Source organism: Pipra filicauda, unplaced genomic scaffold (genome assembly GCF_003945595.2).
Source record: "Pipra filicauda isolate LSUMZ 115617 unplaced genomic scaffold, ASM394559v2 scaffold51_size4534324_pilon, whole genome shotgun sequence".
Taxonomy (NCBI): domain Eukaryota; kingdom Metazoa; phylum Chordata; class Aves; order Passeriformes; family Pipridae; genus Pipra; species Pipra filicauda.
The window spans coordinates 2267999-2286747 of NW_024104665.1; the positions used below are offsets into that span (position 1 = coordinate 2267999).

The 18749-nt window shown below is 38.3% G+C and overlaps 2 long non-coding RNA genes across 2 annotated transcripts in view; both read right to left on the bottom strand.

The window, feature by feature from the left end:
- Nucleotides 1–616: 616 nt before the first annotated feature.
- On the bottom strand, nt 617–6529 carry LOC114003369. Its single transcript, XR_003546203.2, has 2 exons — nt 6414–6529; nt 617–2314 (listed from the first exon to the last, which is right to left on the bottom strand). It is a non-coding gene; the product is annotated as an uncharacterized LOC114003369 (long non-coding RNA).
- Nucleotides 6530–7801: 1272 nt separating this feature from the next.
- LOC120324411 overlaps nt 7802–18749 on the bottom strand; it is a 57951-nt gene continuing 47003 nt past the window's right edge. The window contains exons 2-3 of the long non-coding RNA XR_005565698.1: nt 10370–10436; nt 7802–7827 (exon numbers count right to left, since the gene is read on the bottom strand). This is a non-coding gene — a long non-coding RNA (uncharacterized LOC120324411). The remainder of the gene's footprint in view (nt 7828–10369; nt 10437–18749) is intronic.

Consider the following 18749-nt stretch of genomic DNA (forward strand, 5'->3'; position numbering starts at 1 on the left):
GTTGAGAATATAAAAACTACATATTAAAGTTATGCACTTCTACATGCACAGCATGAAAGGCAAACACAAAAGATTGCCAGGAGACTTGGCATGTACCCCTACTTTCTCATTGCTTACTGGAAGTAGATGCCAACTGCATACAAAATTTCCTTTGGTATATTGGTTTGTGTGGTTTTTAAGACAAACTCACAACCAAACATTCCCCCCATATCCACCCAGATCCTACTGTAGGGCACATGGCCTGCTGGAGCATGACTTTATCAAAGATTCACAGCACACCCTCCTCCTGCTCAAGTACATGTCACTGAGGTGCCATAATTCTCAGTTTAGCATTAGGTACAGGTCCAGGGTTGTATCCATGATGATTCTCCAGCCTCAGTATATAATCACAGGTCTGCCACACTGCTGCAGCTAAGTCTGCCATTAGCTGATGCAGACTCCCATATACAGCAAATGCTGCCAGAGCGCACGAGAAAAATGTAACACACAGGCCTGTGAAATAGAACACGAACAGCGTTAGAAATTTCTCAGCCCTGTTTATTATGTCACCATGCAGTTTCAGAAATATTGCTACTCGTTGGCGCTCATTTGAATGAAGACTCAGAGTCAAGGTAACTCAGAGGTGACAAATAACTTTATATTCTCTAATGAAGAAATACAGAACTTTCCAAAGACTTTTAAATTGGTCATACCATCACATGTGACACGCACATTAAGTTCAGTTGAATCACTTACTAGACTCTACAAACAGACTACCTCAACTATAAAGACATTAGAAGAGCAGCAAACTGCTTTGTGAAATTAAATCCACAGTGCACCTGAATTTAAAGCTCTTGTTACAAAATCCCTATGTATCTGGATCTTCCTAAATTAAGACATCCAATATAAGAGGGACAATAGTTCATAAATCAAATCTTCTCTACTGATCTAATTCTCTTGTTTTCCTAGAAGTATTCCTGCACTTTGGAACTCTTTTAATTATGGGAATGATAACCAGGCTGGCCAAACACATCAAGTAGCCTTAACGATACGCAATACAAAAGCAATAAACAAAATGTTAAATTCTACTTTCATTCTTGACCTGCAAACAGAGCATTAAACTTAACAATGATTCTTTTCAAAGCCTTCTCAGTTCCCTATTTTATAAAGCCATTGTGCAACACGGTTAACACCAAGTAAATACTGATATGGTAAGATATATTTCCACATATTCAGTCACAATATTAGTACAGGGAACAAAGAAAAGATGTGCCAAAGTATGGAATGATGAGACACATTCATAGTAAGTTGTCGGTATGTTCTTCCTTTACCCACGTGCTACATGGTAGATTCTGAAGACACTTTTTCTCAAATTGCTTTGGGAAGAAAATTGAGTAGTTTACAACCATACTGCTTTACTCAAGGTGTCTTGTGCTTGGGCACATTTAGTCATAACTGTCAATTTGACAAAATTCATTATTTTCCTTGAAATGAACTACTTTCAACTCTGCAGAATACAGTTTTTTACTGTTTTTCCTTTTACAGCACTGAACATGAGCACAATGTACTAGGTACACAAACAAAAACAATTGCAATTACCTGTCAATATGACATCAATTAAGACAAAGTAAAATTTATTTTCACTTTAATTATAGAATTGTGTTTTTAAGCTGTAGCTTGTGGGGGTGGAGGGAACAAGTTGGGAGTGTTGACTCTTTCTTATAGAAGGAATTACTCTAAAGATGGTTTCCTAGTTTCCTTTTTAATGAATGTGTACCTTATAAAAGACAGAAATTCTATTCTTTTTCACATTCAAAATGGTTGAAGATTTAGTCTGGGTTAAGAGTTATAAAAATATCAAACCCAACAGACTGGACAAAAAGAGAATACTTTCCATTATTTCATCTTCATCATCTGACAGGAAATAATTCCTTTAAGATACCTAAATTCTGGTGCTCTGTTCTGTCCATATCTGTAGGTGCTATCAGTTAGCCAGGTGCAGTTAGACTGTAAAAATTACCCTTGAGATATGTTAATTGATCTCTGTGTCTAGGAACCTAAGGATATGATACATGCTTCTAGTACATGGAAACCAGAGTCAACGTAATATAATGCTGTAATGAAAAAAATCAAATAATTTCCGTTCGGAGTGTGATTCTGTATGTTACTATTTATAACTTGCCCACTGTTAAAATCTGGCTTTCCAGATGCTTTCCCATGCCTTTTGAAAAGAGCTGTGACAGTAAAAAGGTCTTCTCACTCTCTGGTAAGGATAAGCATCAAAAGCAGAAGTCTTGTCAAAATCTAAAACCAACGTGATACTCTCGTGCAAACCCTGCAGAAAAGCAAAAAAACCAAAATCTTACTATGCTTTTGACAATTCATATAGTTACAGTTCTGCTCTGCATTAAACACAACATTTTTCGGTATATGGAAGAGAGAGGAGAGGGAGAGGAGAAAGGGAGGAGACGGAGAAGGACGGAGGAGAGGGAGAGGGAAAGATGGATGGAGAGGGAGAGGAGAGGGTCTTTTGATCCGCGTCAAAAGTCTTTGTCAACACTAGAGAAGAGGGCTTACAATTTTGCCACATTGAATGGATATTCGGATGAACAGATAAATTAGGATGAATTTATTACTGTTTATAAGCTCTCTACTTTTCCAAAGGCAGAAAAGTAATGTGACTGCACAATTGTAATAATCCCACAGCATTCACAGATTTAATCAGCTGTAAAATATTAGTTATATAGTAGATACCTAACACTTCTGTGTGTCATAGGACTTGCTGGCTAAAGACAGATGTCTTCTCTGTGTGTTTTCAATAGATTTCCTCTATTACACCTCCTGAAGTTACTTGAAAGAATTTAATATTCTCACTTCCTCCTAGGTAAATCACTCCTGTGTTTTTCCTCCTGGAGTTTATTGTCTTTTTCTGTATTGTGTTTAGATTGAGGTCAATGTTCTGGTCTCTGTTTCCTCCCCAGCTACCCCAACCCATTGCCTCTCTTCCAGGCAGGAAAACCCAAGTGACGGTCAGCAGCAAAGTGAAGGTCAGAGATTTCCCTGGTTGTCCTTCAACGCCTTCCTACAGCAGCCTGAGTCAGCAGCACTCCTCACAGATCAGATCTGCCTGGTCTCTTGAGGGCACTCAAAGAATAAAACTTCATGACTGATGATCCCTTCATGAGAAATACAGTCATTTCTAGTCCAGTCCTTCACCCTAATGAAATGCTTTTCTTCACAAAGAGTTTAGCGGTTTTCTCTTAAATCTGGTTCACATCCTATCCCACGTAGGAGAGGATATGAACCATCTGAAGTATGTCTGAACAGAAATTTACATCCATTTAACTTCATTTGAATTCCTATTTGGATAGCAAGCAAGTAGAATTTTATGCACTTTTAATAGATGTGGTTTTTTTCGTTTAATGTTTTAGCATATCCTTAAAAATTATGAGTCAATCCATATTTCACAAAAATTTCTGTTGTTCTTAAACACAATTTTTAACTAACACTCCCTCCACAAATAATATTGCTCTGGAAGAGCAAAGATTTCATTTAAAACTGTAAATCTAAACTTTCAAAAACACGTATTGATTCTCATTTCTGATTATCCAACAGAAGTCAATTTACAGCCTTCAAAAAGTGGATATTCAGTATTCTCTGATATCCTATTGAGTTACTGCTGTCAACGGTATATCAGCTTTGACCAACACAGCCGTCTTAGTCCAAAGCCTATCTTGAAGCTTGATGGTTACTCAGTAAAAAATATGAGATACAAATATTGTTCAATTATAAGGGGAAGACTGGCTGACAAGACAAGTAAAATGCAGTTGTGCTGCAAGGGGTAGATAATTCTCATGCAGAGTCAATAGATGGAGAACATGAAGGCCTCTGTAGCTTTTTTCAATTTCCTTGTTTGCTAGCACAAGTTCAGCTGAGACAGACAAAAGCATCATCACTCCAAAGCATCACTTTTTGTTTACAGTAACATGATGTACCCTGGAGCATACAGCCTCATGGTCAAGGCATTACCAAGGACATCAGACACCTGCCTTCAGTTCCCTGGGTCAATGCTGCATGTATCTTCAGTGGGTCTCTCATGTGATGTTATGCCCACCTCTGGTGCAGGGGCCTAGCTCCCAGAGCAGGTTGCACAGTCTCAGCCCAGGTTGCAACCCCTGTGTGATCACAAGGCACATAGGTGCATGGAGATGGGATTCCCAGCAACCAGAGGCTGCTTCAGTTGGTCAAGCTGCCGAAGGAAAGGCTAAATTGACAAGTCTGTAAGGAATTCCTCATTTCTCTACACCACAGCTCTTCTTTAAACTCACTGTTCATCATAAGATTTACTCATCATAGGATTTACTCATTAACCCCTTCTGTATTCACAGGCCTCACTCATCCCTTTGGGTGAGGATGGCTAGATCAAGCTCACTTTTTTGTTCAAAGCAGCCAGTGTTAATATCATCATTTGCCTTAAACTATAGCACAGAGGGCAGAAGACTTTTGCAGGAAAGAGGCAGTCAGAACCTTACACCCATAGCACCCTTAGGGGCCTGAATCCACATATCCCTCACTCAGCAGAAAACCCCAGAGCATTTCCAAGTAAGCTTTGGTTGTTCTTATTTGAGGTGAAGGATACAGCTTTGAATGCTTGTGTGGAAGCTCTGACAAATAGCTCAGTATTGCACCACCATCACTATCCACACTCCTAAATGGAAGCAGCCACAGCTGCTTGTTTTTGTGCTCAAACCACTGATGTCACCACAAACAGACCTACTAAACCCAACTCTTCAGAAGATGTCAAATCAGGGAAGCCCATTTTTTGACTTCTGATGGTGCTTTCACCACCAGGACACTCAGTCTTGCCAAAATGGTATTACTTCTGAATAAAAGCAGTGATACTTAAAAAATTATTCACAAAATTGTGTCTCTGAGCTTTCAGAAACCATGATGTCTGCAAATAGCCTCACAAACTCTCAATCTGAACTGAAATTTAGGCATCTGAGTCTCACTTAAGGGGCTTGAGTCCTCCCTTTATCCAGTACAGGTGGGTATATTTAAGGCTAAGAATTGTACATATCCTGGTAGATTAAGCAACATCAAATATCTTTCCTGTCAAAGTGGTGGGGCAGCCCTGACACAGTTGTAGTCTGGGTCAGCTAGGATTTGGGAGAGTGCCAGATTATGTCTAATTCCTACCCACAGCTCAGAAATTGGTACAGGCCAGAGACTTCTCCCAGAAGTCAATTTGGGGTTTTGGACTGTAGGAGAGTTCAACACTATGGACACAGGTCCTTCCATATTTAGAGCTAAACTCGATAACATGGCAGTGAGGGCCAGGCACAGAAATCCTTTCATGTCTCAGCAACTATATTCCATAGTCCAAGTCAGCAAAGCAGAGAAGAATGTATATATATTACACAAAGAAGGTTTGTCCTTTGTTGAGAAGTTTTTGTTCTTGGAGACAAAAAAAAAAAATCTGCTAATGACAGGACATACCATATTCTTAAGTTGCACTTGTAAAATGGAAACACAGGGTCACAGCTGATAAATAGCCAGAGAGAGCATTCACCAAGCTGATTATAAATATGTGTTCAGATAGCTCAGGGACTCTGAGGATTGAAATCATGAGATACTCTACATGGCAACACAGTTATTTAAATACCTCCTCTTCCACTGGGAGTTCAGCCATTATTCAAAGAGAGGAAGTATATTCCCACCTGAGTGCTCCAGACATGGGACAGTTATGAAAAGCTTTCTGAACAAATGAAGCAAATGTGGTATCCCACAGGGAGACCGAACAACAGCTTCTGTCACAGCCTCAAGACCGACTGTACCTGAATGAACAGAGGCTGGAAGGTAACCAGGTTCATGGGCAGCAGTGTTTGTTGAAGTCTGTCACTCCCTCTCACGGGTTACTTACATAGGTTTAAAACTTTATACAATTGCAATAAATATGGCTAACAGCATGAAAACTATTAGATTAAAATATAAATGGTTGAGGCTATAATGCTATTAAAATGGATGTTCAAGGAAACTGTAACCATTTCTACAGCTGTTTTGGAAAGTCTCTCTTTGGCAAAACACACTGGATTGTCATTCTAAATGTCTGTGCTTCCCATGCTGGTTTCCTGAGGAAGGGTTTGTATATGGACTTGTTTATTTATTACATTTTTTTACCCCTCTTAGCTGTAGCTGTGGATTCCCCAGCCTTTTGAAAATTAGTCATTAGTTGCCTTGTTTGACCAGGAGAAATCTGTAAAGAAACTGGCTCTTATCCAGAGGGTTCCTGGAACTTTCTACCAACCTTGTGTAAGAGCTTAATAAAGTCAAATTTAATTTTATGTAAGATTTGTTACATAGCCATAGGTGTTTTGTGAGAACAGAGAGCAAAAGAACTGAAATTATGTTTACTATTCTGAAGTAAATCATACCAAATGAAGTTCAGATGGAACTTGCTAAGGTGATCAACCTCCCAACTGGAACAAGAGTCATCTAAAATGAGAAGCAAAAGAAATCAGCATCACCTACATCCACATGCCCCGAGGCTATTTTGAAGGCAAATTCCTTGGCTGTGCCAGCCTAAAGTGGCAAAAAACTCCCACAAAAACAATGGACAATCACAGTGTTTATGACCTTCTGTCCCCCTAGTGTTGATCTTTTTTTCTCTGGGAAACAGCAACCTGTTCTTATATGTTTTAAAAACAAACAGTTCATCACAAACGCCTCCCCCTGTGGAGGAAGGCATACAGAGCAAACACCTAACGGATTTTAGTCATGTCATTTAATATGCTGTTAGAAGCAGAACAGATGCTACAGCAAAAAGGGCTTTCTAAAGCCAGCATAACAGTATAAAATGTAGTAAAATAGTAACTCTTCAGAAGACACTTATGCACTTGGCACTGAACATATGAAGCTTAACAAAATACTGCCTTACGTAGACTGCAAGTCCTATTTTTAGAAGTTATGTCCCTGACAACAGTATCCATCATTTTCTGAAGTCTGCAGTCCTGTGTCGATTTTCAGTCACATCTATAATGTCAACAGTCAGTCACCCATAGAGTGCTGCATGCAGCACAACCACCTGAATGCTCTTGTTCTGATCACTGATTATGGAGTTGTCCTGTATCGTTACATACTTGTTGGGTGAGAGCAATGCAAAGTGCTATTTCTCATTTCAGCTGGCTGGAAGGACTTGCCCATTCTTGACAATCAGCTGTTCTGACTAAATTATAACCCCTCCTCATGCTTCAGGATATTATGAGCTATGTAAAGCTTAGAAAAGCACCTACTGCTTGCCCACCTTCTCAAGAAACCGGAACGACAAGCTGACATCAGCCCGACACTTCTTGCTGTGGTATGCTCACGCACTGGTTGATACCAGATTCAATTTAAGATCTTGTTCTTCAGCACAGATCAAGGACTGGGCCTTGTATATCTCATGTACTACCTTGCTTGACAGCTTACCATGACCTAGCATGACAGCTGTGGTCATCGGTAATCACTGCCAAAAGGGAGGATCATAGGAGTGGGTGGAAAGGAAATCAGACATTCCTGGCAGCTGGCCTGCAGCTCTGAAGCTTCCTTTCACCAAACATCAGGCTGAAAACAGATCTCCGCTTGCTGAAGAGAAAAGTATGGGCTTCCACTTTTCAATCACTTTTCCTTAGCGCAACATACAAATGGTTTCCTTTCCCTGAAGAGAAAAGAGAAAAGGCAAAGGGAAAAAAAAAACAGGTGTTCACCCAGCAGAGTGAAAACAAAGGGCCAGAGAAGGCTGTTCCTCCCTGGTTTGTTACTGTCGTTTTTGTTAGCAACAGTAGATTAGGCAGGCAGGGAATGACGGCCCTTGGAAAGCAAAACAGAGAAGTGTTTACCATATAAACAGAGAATTAGAGTTACACAACACAGAAAAGTTTTAACTTGTTTTTTGATGAGCATACTACACAGAAAAGGATACATTACAGCAGAATTTAATATACGCCTTTACTGTTAAATTTTCACAAATTCAGTAAATGCCTACAAGTGCGGTTGCCCTCAAGGGCTCGGCAGAATTGCCTCCACCTCCAAGGAAAAAAACCCCAATTTTTTCCCATAAATAACTCATCTGAACACAAACAAATCCAATGGTGTTTAGTCCAATAAGCACTTCTCTTAGAAATGTGGAAGAGGTTCTGCTTGTTTTGCTAAAATTGTATCTTTTTTAGGGCAGATGGAAGAGAAAGTAAGAAAGAGGAACAACCACTGACAGCAATTGTGAAATAACATGGTCTACAAAACCATTAATTTGAAAACAAGTAAGAAAGATTTAATGGCTATGTCCGCCATGGTAAAACCCCAAAATTCAAGAATTTCCCTGGCTTCTGGGCCTGCCAATAATTTCAGAACAGTATTGTGAAATCCTACAGCTATTTGTTCCAGCTGAGTCTGCTTAATTAAAATTCCTCAGCACTTAGACATATTTCCTTAACAGCAAATGATATAAATAATCACTTCAGGAGACAGCAGAAGATGGGCTCTTTTTTTAAAAAAATATTGTTATTATAAAACTGAAAGACAAAAGCAATAGCAACAGTTCCATAACAGATTTTTGTCAAACCCAAAGCAAGCAAAACCATCTCGAAGTTTCTGAGGCTGTACACACTGACGGTTTAAAAGTCTTTCTCTAATCCCACCGCCACAACTCTTTCAAGTGAACAAACATGCAAAGACATTTCAAGCACTATGGCAATATTGACTTGGAGCATTGTTAACTCCTACCAAAATGCTGTGGGAAGCACAGCAAAATGATAAAAGATTTCATTTATTAATCTGTGATGAAAACCAGGCTTCTGTTGATGGAGGGGGCAGGGGAAAGGGTAAAGATAGGCTGGTCTGTTTAATGCTTGGCCCAGATATAGGTGATTTTTGAAAAAAAAAAAAGCAAGCAGCTGAGCACAGTGCTTTTGGCTGTGTCTTTCTGTAGGTTGCCGGTTGCCAGCACTCACAAAGCAAAAGTTATGTAACGCACTCCTATCAGGAATCAGAGTTCAAAAACATTGCATGAAGTCCCATGTTGCTCCTGACAGAGCAATTGTTTCTGATAATGAAAAGTCTGTATCACCCTGATTCAGCTGTCTTGGCCCTCTCCGATGGCAGCACTTTGTGCTTTCCCTCAATCTCTTCTCCCTTCCTCCCAACGATCTCTGGATTTCTTAAGGAGACTGATCTCTTCCCTAAATGCCTTCACTGGCTTTTGCCAGAAGAAAATAAAAATAAAGGAGGAAACATAGTTTTGCCCCTCCCATATCTCTGAAACAGGCTGTTTTTCCTTGCTTATCATTTGGAAAACCTCATTTCTTTGGTAAGTGCAAAAGAAACACTGCATTTACGATCAAAAGTATATTCATCACAATGCAGTATTGACTGAATAGCTTTTCTGACTTAATTTTTAAAATAAAGACCTAAATTTCTGCAATCTGCCTCCCAGAAATGTATTTACCCCTGATGGAATCATTTGAGGCACTTTTTAGGAAAATTCTGCAATTTTTTGCAGAAGTAATTATTGGATGACTTGTTGAGTGAGGAATTTCATTTGTAGTCACTCTGCCACCTTTATATCATTAAAATCAACCAGACACGTGGATAAGAGCATGTAAGTATTTAAGATGTCTAAATTAGAGTTCATAAAGAGGAATAATGCAGGACAGCTCTTTCAATCTGTATTAATCAGGGGTTTTTTATACCAGTACATAAATGTGAAAATATTAGTCAATATATTTCAGCATGTAAATAACAGCAATCTAATTCCTTGATTAAATCTAAATATGAAAAATAAAAGTTAAGTAAAATTGCAATAAGGGTCAGAATTAGTATAAAGTGCCCATACTATTAACACTATTAAACTGTGCTTTCTTTTAATTCTGTTTTCAGTGTAGTTGCTGATATAGTTAACAGACAGTTTATTCTTTAAGAAAGAGAGAAATTTGATTCATATCATTGTGTCCAAGTAAATACAAAATTTAAGCCAAAATGTGTTTGGGATGTTGAATCCATGACAGTCAGTCAAAGGATTCCCATTTCTTTCAGCAGACTTCAACACAGATACTTGGAGTCAGGATATCTAGGCAAGATATGTTTAATGTTAAAGTAATGATTTATAAGGTACTGGAAAAGTGTACTGATAAAAACCTTCAAAGTACAATTAGATAGATTGACAGATGAAATATCCATATGTAAATCTCAATGTATTTCATCATGTGTGTTGAAATAAAGGAGATGAAACTTGAAAAATATAAAAGTTATTTCTAAAACAGCAATAGAAAGTTTTATTGTTCTTTCAGACACAGTTAATTTTCAAATAACTTCATTATCTTACATTTAAGAATAATTTTTTCTTCAATTATTTTACCTTAAATATCAGGGATTTTGTTTGTTTATTTGTCCATTCTAGTTTCCTTGGGTTAAAATGATAAATCCTAGAAAGAAGGAAACAGAAAATTATGAGGCACCTTTTAAAAAAAAAAATTCAGTCTTCAGTTCTCAGTTAGATAAAGATCAGAAATACTTCTGCTCTATTAATTTGTGGTCTAAGAAGTCTCAAGCCATATATGTGGAGGAAAATTAATCTTTGTTTCAATAAAAAGAGCATTTAAAGTTACTAATATTAAACATCAATGGGTAAATAATAAGATTCTTTTCACTTTAGCAACTCCAAACATTAGTTAATTCTTGCAGTGAAGCTAACGGATTCATTCATATTACTCTGAAGCACAGAAATGTTGACCATGTTCCCAAGTCAGTGAGAGAATCAGCTGCAGAACTCAAGTGCTACAGGTTCAAGATCCTAGTTATAAGAAATACCTTAAATTTGAATAAAACACAGCAAGAACTGCCCATCATGACTCAGACCTCAAATCCTACAACCACTTCAAAAACCTCATGAGTCCTGCTTCCATGAGTTCCCAGTGAAACCCAGGCTATATTGCTTAACTGACTGTAGGCCACAAAGCTACACAAGACCTGCCTCAGTTTTTATAACTAGAATAAATAGGGCTAATGGTACCAACCTCTTTTTAAAATGCTTTGCATTTTTTCAGAAAAAGACAGCACAGAGTTATACCGATGTTGGACCTATGCCTACAGAAATCAAACATAGCTCACAGATTCAAGCACGGTTCGTAGACTATGTCATTCCAATCTAGAGCTCTGAGAAAAATGAACAGAAAACATGGCGTCAGCTTGCAACGTCATGAAAAAAAATTGTGAATGAAACATGTAAAGGAGCAGCTGCATAAGCAAAGAATAGAAATCCTGATTTGTGTAGCTTACAGTCATTGAATGTCACACCATAACCAAAATAAAATATTTATTGCTACAAGGTGTTATATAATTTGGTTTCTTTTCTCCCTCCAGCATATTAAACTTCGAATGTCTCATTTATGTTATACATGCTTTGCAAAATAAGGTCAATTGCCTATGAATCTACATAAAACAGCAATTTGCTAAAGATTTTGTTGGCTTTGCAAAGCAAAAGAAAACACATAAACAATGAGTTACTGCATATGAATTAAAACTCAAATTCTTCAAGTCCTAAATACAAATTCTGGAGTACGTTTTGAACAAATTGTTGATTAGCTGTAAGAGTTATAGCACAATGTTAGATAATATTGAAAACTTGCATGGTAAGCTGAAATTAGCCTGAATTTAAACAAAACTTATAATAATGTACCTGGGCCTAGTGATATTGACACTACTACCAAACAGAAGTCATGTCAATATTGATCTGAAGTGAGAAGAGAATGAGACCATTCGTGGTTTGAAAATATTGCTATGGAAAATGGAAATTAACGAACTTTAGTGTTCACTTGAGTAAGAAAGTAAGTTATGATCATATAAACTAGGGTGAAAAAAAAAAAACCAGTTCTGAAATGAACCCTTTGCAATAAACCACTTTCTGATTGATACCATTGACTTCAGCAGCAGTTATAGAGGCAGAGAAACCTGGACACTTTTCAAAATCATTACTGAAGAAAGATAAATTATTACAGTATCTAATCTTCAAAACACGACTACGACATGTTCATAAGGTCTAACCTCAATTTCAGAAAACACAGACTATTTGTCTTACAGCCAAAATAGACAATGGATCTCGGAAAGCTGGATGACCTGTGGAAAGCACTGTAGCAGAAATAGCTACTTTCACCAGTTTGCTCCACTCCGTTTCTCAGCACCATCAGTTAAGGATTGCTGCAAGGATTTTCATCAGAACAGAGTACAGCAAACTCTCATTCCCTGGTAAAGTGTCAGTCCTGCTTTCTGAAACAGAAGATGTTTCCTAAAATGCCTTCCAAACTGAAGCTTCTGCACACTCAGAAAGTAGCAGTACAAGAACTATCACAAGGTTTGCAGCCCTATTTACATTCCAAGCCAATCACAATAATTTTGTGCAACTAGCCAATGAGGTATAAGGTAAAATTGTGTTCATACTTACATTGAATAGAAAATACTGCTTTTTCATTCAGTACCATAGTTTTAATTAATTTCTTCTACATTCCACAGAAATATGTGCTAAAAAGCATGTTGGTGGTGCATGTCAATTCTCACTCTTACTCTCTTTGACTCTCACTCCATTTCAGAGTAGTAGAAGGTATTTGAAGTGTTGAGTTGATATTTGTTTGAATGCTATGGCTGTCTTTGTTGGCAAGATTCATCCCATCTGCTTTTACCTATGTAAAAGTTGGGTATCACCTCTAAACCTCATCTAGGATTCCTGCACCCTATTCATCAGAAAAGTATTAGGGTCTACCAGAGAGTAATCATCTCATCCTTATTTTAGGCAGTTTATGTAGTTCAGATGAATCACTCTCTGGATACAGGCCTATTTCTATTAATGAAAAAAGAAAACAGAAGAGCAAATTGCTCATGTGCATCTAAAGTCACATTTAGACCATTAAATGTAGGTGAAATGCATTTCACCTTTACTGATTGGCATCTGCTTAGGACTGGACTATCTAAGACTTACATCATGGACCTTCCTAGGCCTTGGTGAGAAAACCCACACTAAATCTCCACCCATTAGTGAGCAAAAAACTTAAGGATGCCAGCAACTTTTATTAAAAACAATAACTACACCAGTCCCTATGGCATAGTGATTCATGAAATTACTTTGTTTATAGCATCTCAAATAAAGGAAATTCTGTAGTCTCCAATATAGACACTGAAGTGCAATATTATAAAAGTTTATAAGATTTCAAATGGTTAATAATAAACAGGACAAAAAAACCCCATGTCCATATGCTGGCAGAACAACGCCTCATGAATCATGCACCTACTGTGAACAAATATTTGTTGGAGGGCTTCACTGGGTTTTTTTGATGTGTCATACTGCATTCATAGGAAGACATCTGAGAAGAGAGGATGAGCAATGAAATAACAAATGTTTGGGGTTATAGTAATAGCCATTTTTAAACTTTTGGCTGGATCTTCTCCAAGACTTTCCACTAGTACTCCTAGATACAAAAACATCAGTCCCATCACAGAGGCCCCCCCGCAAAAAAATAAGAGAATGAGCTCAAAGCAGGATATTTATGCATCCCAATAAACTGTCAATTTAAGCTAATGATGTAGTTTACAAATGCATAGTAGTCTCAACACATGACAGAGAATTTTATGGCTAGTATCAGCCTCACTAATTGTGTTCCTATATAATCTAATGATCTTGTGATCAGCACAGGAAAGACGCAGGCACTGTCAGATGAAAGACTTGGGGCAAATATCTGACTGTTGACCAAAATCTCTCCCTCCTTCTTCCCTCCCCATAGCATCCAAACTACTCTAACTCTCTGCAATGCGGGTATGTGTTCTAAAAAAACCTGACAGAAATGAAACATCTATCTCAGATGATGGACACACCAGATCTCCCAAATCCTTTTTTTGCCCCCTCCGTTCCATGTTACTCTAGGCAGCAAAATGCTACAGAAGACACACAAGCTTTTTTATAAAAATTAAATAAAATTTAAAATACCTTATGTATTTAAAATACTTAATGAAAACAATAAAACATAAAAATAACTTTTGACACAATGATGCTGTAAATATTGTTTCAACTTGGTCTGAAAAGGCTGGAAACATTATAAGAAAATCATCAGTAGTGAAATTTTTTGCTTAACACCACGTCTGAAACAGAAATGGTGGTTATAACAATGGGAATCCGGGGAAGAAAAGGCTATTGCATATATGGTCTGAGAAGACTGTGTACACCCAACACTAGGAAAGGATCTTTCTCTTGTGATTCTTGCAGGCCCTTCCTCACTGTGTTCCTCTCCAAACACAGCTGCCTGTAAAGCCAATGACCAGGCAAGGTATTGCAGGGAAATGGAGAGGGCAGCACAAAGCTCAATTAGAGTACATTTTGAGTAAAAGTTATTTTATCTTCAAGATGGAGAAATGAAACAGTCCACTGGTTGAGAAAATCATGAATACCGAAGAAAGCTCTTCGGTTAAGACAAAGGCTACAGATTCCATGCTGGTGGTGTGGACTCTGTGCCTTCCAGGATGCACCTCCACTGAGGTACCCAGTTCTGGCAACCAGTGGATAGGTACATTGAGCAGCATGGTTTGAATCACTTTACTAGGTATTTTGCTAAACCCTCACTGAAAGCACAAAAAGAAAGACAGCTGAATTGGTTCTGTGTTATAGTTCTTCCTAAAGGATGTGGGAGAAGTGAAAACTTATGCTTTCCACAGACATAACTGAACAAAAAGGAGGCATGGCCACTAGAAGACTACAAAAACAGTTGAATTCATCTGGAAGAAAACATCCTCACGTATGTCCACAATGAGATTGAAAACTCAAGAAATGAAGAACAAAGGGCATCTATGAGGGATTGCAGACAGTCAATAAGCAACATCTTGCAACACAGCTGCAAAGATCAATACAAATTTGCGTTGCATGCACATACACATCTGGAGATAGTGCAGACTGTACATTTTAATAGCTTATACAGTTCCCATATGATCCTACATGGAATACTACAGTCAGTTGAGCATCAGATTACCAGAACCATATGATGAAAACTAGGGAAGTTTCTGAGGTGAGAAATGCTTTGTAGTAGATTACTATTTAATTTTCTGTATAAACTCATTTATAACATATTTAAGAGCTTTCAGAGAAAGGACTGTAAAGAGCAGTCTAGTAGTATTTGCGATGTAAACACCAGAATATGGGGAACAAATGAAGAATGAAGGGAACAAATTAGAACCATAGGCATTGAAAAATTATGCATGTATTAAGAAAAAAACCTGTTGAACAAAAAGTATCAGGCTTTGGAATAATGTCTTAGAAAATACAAGGGAATCTTCATAGCATGAAAACCCAACTAGAAGAACATAAGACCAGATGGCTCAAATAGGCCATTTCAAAATTACACCTTTCAGACCTTACCCTGTCCTAGTTTTCTAACTATTAATTGGAATGAGGTGAAACATAAAGAAATTAAGGACACTCACAAATACATCCAAGAAAGTAACGAGGAACATGTCTGTATTTTTCTGTGTGGACTCCTTTGAGGGTCTGCTTGCCAGAAAAGTGCAGAGACACTGAACTCACGGCATAACGTGCGAGGCTGACTCAAGGACTCCATAACAAAGTTATGTTAACCATATTAACCAGTTATTCTGTAGTTTCTTCAGCCAAATAAGGAACCTCCCAGATTTAGCATTTATATTTTTCTATGTTTTGAATTAAAATTTTTCATTGTTTTGCATCTAGTCAGTAAGAATTTCTCCAAGATCTATTTGTTTCCCTGTCTTCAGCGGATACAGCCTTTAGAAACACAGTAAGTCCCACAGAGACGTCAGAAGCAGCGGGTGGAAATCAGTCACGCAGTCCTTGCCTTCAGCACATCAGCTGACTGACTGTACCTGATGAACTGATTTATCCAGTGCAGAGATTTATAGACTCTGTGTTATAATTTAACTGTTGGCACAGCAAAATATGCTATCCACTTCATCTTCTGCAGACATGTTTCTGCAAAGGCAAAGACATGCATTTACCTCTCGTCCATCTGCAAGGCTCTACTGTTTGCTGCAATTACTGCTTGCCTGCAGACTTCTCTAATTACTGAGCAAAGAGAAAAGAATTTTTCTAATTGCTGAGAGGTTTTAGTTTCCAAAAATAGTTGACCTTCTTCCTTTTTGAAGAAAAACTTTCCTCTGCCTCTCTGCCTGCCTCCCCACCCCCTTCCTGCTGGCAGACATGAGAAGAAAACTGTGTTTGTTTTCACGGTAGATGGGAGGCCGGGGCAGTGACAAGGCTGATCTCACAGTTTCCAGCTGTAATATTTGATTTCTTTACAACTGCACATATGCAGAACTCAGAAACTAAACTAGTCCAGTAAAAGCAATCTGTATAAAAATATCTCGGCTCAAAAAAACCCCAAAAGATTTGAGTGGAAGCAGCATGTTTCTTGATATGAAAGCAAATACTCCAGCTAAGACACAAGGGTTACTTGGATCAAACTGCTGAACCCTGAAGCTGAGCATCTACTTCCACATATCAGATTTTCAAGTGTTGAAGATCCTGGATTTTACAGTAAAACTAGACAAAACTGGCATTTTTAGGTCACCTGAAACTGTCCCTGTAGGGCTCAGGAGAGTAACTTCAAGGCCTGCTTAGAAAGAGAAGAAAAAAGACCAACTATGATTACAAACTTTTCTTATCTCTCACTAACAGAGATAACTGTGTATCAGTCATCATGGCAATGCTGGTTTGCTGTTTTGAAGTTCACATAATTTTAATGTGCAGAATTCTTGTCTTCAGCTTTACAGTAACATTAATGGTATACAGGATTTACATTGGTCACTTTCAGACATTAGAGGCATTTTTCTACCTAGTTTTTCTTTGCATTCTTGTGTTTGGACAATGAGAAGAATGACAGAGAAATATTTCAACTTAAATTCAAGCTAGATAAACAGAATTTTCAAAAGCACATGGATAATTTTTTAAGTAATATTTTTAAGAACCATAAAAAAATGTATGACCTTCTGCTGGAGAAACTCAGAACTTCTCCAAATGTAAGAGCTGAAGTCTGAGGAGGAAAGGAATTAAATAAATTAAATATACAAGTCTTTTTAACAGGATTGTCCAGAATGTTCAGATAATGGACATCCAAAGGACACTATACTCCTAGTCCTGGCATTAACTTCATTATCTTTCTAGTTTTTATGAACTATAAGTTCAAGGCAGGAGGATTAATATATTCATTTTTATTTTGTTTTAATGGAAAGATTTCCCTCATGTACAGACTTTCAAATTGAGATTCACCAAGTAAGACACTCTTCTGGAAGACCGTGAGATCCTTTTGTTTACTCTCAGCCCAGCAGCTGGGATTCCACCTATCCTGTGGCCCCAAGAAGTTGAGCCCAAGCTTGCAGACTCACCAAGCCTGGAAGCCCTGAGACTTCAGGGCTTCACCTGGAAGCCCTGAGACTTCCTAGTTCCAAGGGAGGCTCCCAGGTTCTAAACTACAGCAGCTCCCAAGCAGACTGGCATGAGGCTGTGTTGCAGACAATTAAAAGGGTTTCCTTAAAAAGAAGTAAATTTCCTTAGCAAGCCTTTTTCACCTCTATTGGTGGATCAAAGATGACACTTTGCAGCCCACTTTGTTTCATCCTGTTCAGCTTTATAACAGAAGATGTTTTGTGGGGAAAGGCTCTGGACAGCTCTAGCTGTCCGTGCATTCTTACCTTAGAAACAACTTTTGTGTTTAATGCAAGACCAGTGACACGGAAAAGATCTCTTGTGGATAGCATTATAACTACTGTGGTGAGCCCTACTGTTATTCTGCAAGTTATCAGGCAAACCTGGCTTTCATTCATATTTTCTAGAGACCACCTGGACAGAGTTTGTGTGTGGTCCAAAACCTACCAATAAGAAGTTTCAAATGGCCGACATTAAGAGTTAGACCACTGTTGCACACCTGGGGAGCTGGATATTTCCAGCTTTGCCATTAACTTCTCTGGACCCTTTATTCACCAAGCACTTGAATTCAGCAGGAGCTGTTTCCATCCCTCCTTGGCATAGAGGGAGGATAGGAAACACTTGCATTTCTTTCAAATAAGAGAAACCTTATTTCAATTTGAGTTTTGGAAAAGGCTTGGGAAGTACTAATTACTACATCTGGTTCATTCCAGGACAAGCAGAGAGAGAAGAAAAACAAGGCTCTTTGACTCCTGTTGCAAAAGAGTAAAGCAGATCCAAAGGAGAAGCAAAGACAGAGGTACAAGGTAAACCAGCCTTGGATATGTCTTAGAAAGACATTACAGCACACTTCTCACTCTCTCTCAACCAGCCCCATTCTGACACCACAAGGTAGAGTAACTTGGGATGACTCTGGACTAGGCCAGCTGTCGGCAGCTTCTCCATAACTGCACACTAGTTGGGAACTGCTACACAGCCATGTTCGCTCTGATGCTGTGCCCTCTTTAAGGCAAACTATAGGAGACTATTGCCAAAGGTACCCATTCCTCCATTCCCTGCCAGCAGCAATTGCTTTTGGTCAACATAGCTCCCAATTAACTCTTTGCACTTCCTGAACAGCAACGCGGAAACAATCTAGGATGAACCTTGTGCCTCAGATATTGACCAAACACTTTATTAATTTCCATTAATCTGTTTGGTCTGTAAAAATGCTTCTCTTGCATAATATTTATATCAAATTATTTCCACACTAAGTTCCTACTTGTAGATTTTCTAGTGTGATTCAGTAAATCATTTACTCAGCCCCAAA